A 4,481-nucleotide genomic window follows, 5' to 3' on the forward strand; every position below is an offset into this window, starting at 1 on the left:
AGCTGTTAGAGCATCTACTTGCCCAGTGTTATTGCTCACTCTGGCCATTCACTGAGGAAAACTAAAGCTACCAAACCCCAGTGCTGGGAAAGCTTGTGCTTGCCCATGCACAATTTCTGTTTAGGTAAAAGACCCTAGCCAGATGACTGGTGACAGCAGGGCTTCTGAAGGTAAAACTCATGAACAGTGCAGTGTCCTCTTAAGACCAAGCTTTCTGGGGCTGGAGAGCAAGCTCGGAGGTTAAGAGCATTGGCTGTTATTCCAGAAGTCCTGAGTTCAGTTTCCAGCAATCACGTGGCGGCTCACAACCAGCTAGAATGAGATCTGGTGCCCACTTCTGGCCTGCAGACATACATGCAGGCAGAATACTGTATGTGAATACTATATAAATAATAAATAAAAGACCAAGCTTCCACCTGAACAGGACTGGGCCCATCATCCCTCAGGCCACAGGCTCCACTCCTAAGGACCTCTAACCTTCAGGCCCCACCTGATGGGGACCAGCCTGTCCAGATGCAGGTGGCCAAACTTAGCCCTCCAGAGTGGAAAGCCTGGGCTCAATTCCTGGGCTTGAGATCCCACCAAGGCCCACCCTGGAAAACTCCAACCTGCGTCCAGCTCAGTCCTTGCTGCTTCTCACCAGAGCAGCAGCAGCCGCCCTCTTGTGTCTTTCCCAACAAATCTCTTGTGTGAGGTTTACTGTGCAGTGTGGCTCTGTGGTATTCCTCAGCCCCCCGGACGCCAGAATACCTTTCCCCTCAGAGCTGCAACACTCACAGATTCCATCATGGAAGGGGAAGCAACTCATAGGCCACCCCTCTCTGAGCAGGTAATGGTTGCTGAGGAGTCATTTCTTCTTCTTCTATTATTATTATTATTATTATTATTATTATTATTATTATTATTAATTTCTTGAACAGTGTCTTTCTACATAGATTGGGCTGTCCTGGAACTCACAACTCTTTCAGTAGACTAGTCTGGCCTTGAACTGACAGAGTCACACCTGCCTCTGCTTCTTGGGTGCTGGGATTAAGATGTGTGCCACACACCAGGGTTACTGATGTAGCCATAGGAAGCTGCCCTTGCTCAGGTAAATAATCCCTCACTCATCCTCACACAAACAACCCTAATTAAACACAGCAGGCAACAAGAAAACGCAAAACAAAACAAAACAAAACATATCTACTAGGCAGGGGTTAGGGGTAAGGGACAGGTGGGGGCCTCCACTTTGGGAAGAAAGGGTTTAGTGAAGGGGTGAGAATAATGGGGGAATATTATCAAAGTACATTATATATGTATATAATGTGAACAGCTGAATAAAAGAGAAAGAGCTTCCCTAGAGGGTTCATAAAGACAGCATCTTGTGAAGCCCAGGCTAGCCTACCTTCTGCTGGGATTACAGGTTTTCACAGCCACTCCTGGCTCCCTTGGTGGTATTTTTCCCCGAAATATTGTCTATATCAGGGCTAGGTTTAGTGGCTTCTGCTGTAATACCAGCACGCAAGAGGACAGGGCAGGAGGGTTCTGGGCTCCAAGCCGTGAGGCCCTGTCTTAAAGCAACAACCAAGACAGACCATGTTGAGTCTAGCAATTTGCTGAATACAGTTTCAGCGCTCCAGCCTGAGTCTGGCTCTAGCTGTGGGTAAGCTGTGCTTCTCTGGATTTGCCTGTCTGTCAGGACAGTGGTTTACCCTGAGACCTCAATTCTTTGATGGCTCTAACAAAAGCTGTTCATTTTCGGTTTGCTCAGCAGTTTCCTTTATTGTGTAGATGGAGGAGTCACTTCCCAACTCCTTAAATGCCTGACCAGAAACCAGACGTTAAAGCTATTATTTTAGGGACGGGGAGACGACTTAGTGGTTAAGAGCACTTGCTGCTATTACAGAGGACCGAGGACCTGGGTTCAATTCCCAGCACCCACATGGTGGTTCCAGGTGACCTGACACCATCTGGCCTCCGTTAGCACCAGGCATGCACGTGACACACACACCTCTATACAGGCAAGACACTCACATGTATAAAATAAAATAAATAATTCTAAAATTATTAATTTTAAAAAGCTAGTGTTTTAAAAATGTCCTCGGGAGAGGGCTTAGTCAGTAAACAAGACCTGAATTTGATCCCAGAGCACACACATTTTTAAAAGCTTCGGGGAGCAGCACATGCTTGCAATCCCAGTGCCAGAAGCAAAGACAAGCAGACCCTCAGAGCTTGCTGTTAGCCGTCCTGGCCTGCTTGCCAAGTTCTGGGCCGGTGGGAGACTCTAAGAGAGCAGACAACACCCAGGCAGCACTACCCAAGTCCTCCGGCCTCCCTGCTCACACGCAAACTCACACAAGGGCGTGCACACACAACTGCTCCTACACGCACAAAATCTTCAGGTTAGTTTTTTTCTGTAACAGGGTGAGGGCCCGGTATGCAACTCATCTAGCATGTTCAGAGGCCACGAGTTCAGTCCTCAAAGCAGACAAAACAAAAGGAGAAAAAATTAGGGGTCACTGGAGGTCCGGCATTAGGGAAGATGGTGTTTCAGGCACGTCTACCTCCTAGCCAGATGACAAATGAACGGGCAGAATCTGTCTTGGGGGGGATGACGATAAAGTAGAGTGACATTTATTATGAAGATGCCATAATAAAATGTTATTTCATATGCTAATTTAAAATGATTGCACAGAATTATCAAAAGAAGCTTTCAAACCCCCCCCCAATTAAAAACCTCAAAGTGCCTGCCCCTAGGGGTGTCGTAGGTATGGCCGCTGTGCCACACGCACCTCAGTAGGTAGCAGAGGAGAGAACACCCCTACGCTCAGTATTCTGACTTATGAACATCTGAATGATCAGCAGCCTGAGATCACCCCAGACCGGCACCAGGGGCCCAGACGGGTAGCTAGCCTGAAATGACCACCCGTCTGGAGCCGCACAGGCCTGGAGGGGCACACCAGGCCCAAGATGACCCCAGCCTGACACCAAAATGCACAAAGTGAGGCATAGCTCTCCTGAGACAACCCAGACCCTGACAGACAACACTAAGAGAAGCAAGCAAGAGGTGAAGAATTAGAAGAGAAAGAGAAGGATGTGGACACGATGTAGAGAGGCAGAAGTGGATACTTGAGGATAATGAGGAACAGTCTGACGTGAAGAGCTGGTGATGCCATCTGGGACCATGGTGGGGTCCTGGCCTGTGCTACCACTGAGCATCACATCTGTGACCAAAGGCCAGGCTGCGTCCCTGGTCTAGGCTGCCACCCGGGACATGTTTACGTCTGAGGGCTGTTCGGAACCGGCCCCACCCCTCACCTGGGCATCATGGGAGAGCTGGCCTTGGGGATGTGAGCGCAGGAGAGCTGACACCACCCCTAGCCAGCTGCAGGACTCAGTTGATCCTGCACACTGCAGGAGTGGCAGGTGAGCCAGCCTAAGGATATGCACATGGGAGAGCTGGCCCTACCGCTCCTCTCCCAGGCAATGGCATGGATGAGGGAGAGAAATTCTCCTTCGCTCTTCCCCTCCCCTCCTGGGGCACTCAGGAGACCTGGCCCTGGGGTCAGGAGAGCAGGAGAGCGGGTCCTGCACCTCACCTGGGCAGCACAGTGGAGTTAGCCTGGATGTGAGGGTTGCAGGTGAGCAGGCATGGAGGGCGTGAGCACAGGAGTGGGCCCTGCCTCTTGGCTGGTGGCGTAGATGAGGGAGAGATGTCCCCTTCCCTTTCCTCATCCCTTGCCATATATATGGCAGGCAGGAGAGCTAGCCCCGGGGTCCTAAGAATGGGAGAACCAGGCATGACCTTTACCAGTTGCAACACTTGGGAGAGTGAGGTGGAGCTGGCCCTGGTGGTGGGGGCTGCTGGTGAGCTGGCCCCAAGCGTGTGACAGCAGGGCAGCTGGTGGGCTGACCAGCTCTGATATCTCTCAGGCCCAGATCCAGGACTTTGAATGGGCCTACCCCAACATTGATTGAGCTAAAGTGCATGAAGGGGCCAGTCCTACAGATCTAAAACTACAGGATCTCCATGACACAGGGCAACAACTGGATAGCCAAGAGGAGTCCCAGTGAGGTTCCAGTATTGATAGAGAAGCTGAAGCCAGAGGCCTCCTACCAGACCAATGACTCATTGCAATGAACAGGCACAAGCAAAGAAGTGTGGACAAAGGGTATACACACTGTGACACACTACAGCTTCCACCACGAGATTTTTTTTTCTTTTTGGAGGGAGATTGCAAGGGTGGAGGACAGGTGCAAGGAGAGGGGAGATAAATGGGATTGGGGTGTATGATGTGAAATTCACAAAGAACCAATTAAAAGTAAAAACAAGAACTCACAAGTCACAAGTATACAAAGAAACAGAACAGCATGATCCATGGGGGGGGGGGCAATCAATAAATTCCATTAAAAAAAAAAAGTCCAGAGATCCTGAGGATGAGGGGGTGGAAAGACACACACACACACACACACACACACACACACACACACACACACACACA

General features: G+C 50.1%; 1 non-coding gene across 1 annotated transcript; it reads left to right on the forward strand.

Annotated features, from left to right (window-relative positions):
• The first annotated feature begins 2,725 nt into the window (after positions 1-2,725).
• Positions 2,726-2,853, forward strand: LOC129689217 (small nucleolar RNA SNORA17). The gene has a single exon (XR_008722081.1). It is a non-coding gene; the product is annotated as a small nucleolar RNA SNORA17 (small nucleolar RNA).
• Positions 2,854-4,481: the final 1,628 nt, after the last annotated feature.

Source organism: Psammomys obesus, unplaced genomic scaffold (assembly GCF_907164565.1).
Source record: "Psammomys obesus unplaced genomic scaffold, mPsaObe1.curated_primary_1811, whole genome shotgun sequence".
Taxonomy (NCBI): Eukaryota; Metazoa; Chordata; class Mammalia; order Rodentia; family Muridae; genus Psammomys; species Psammomys obesus.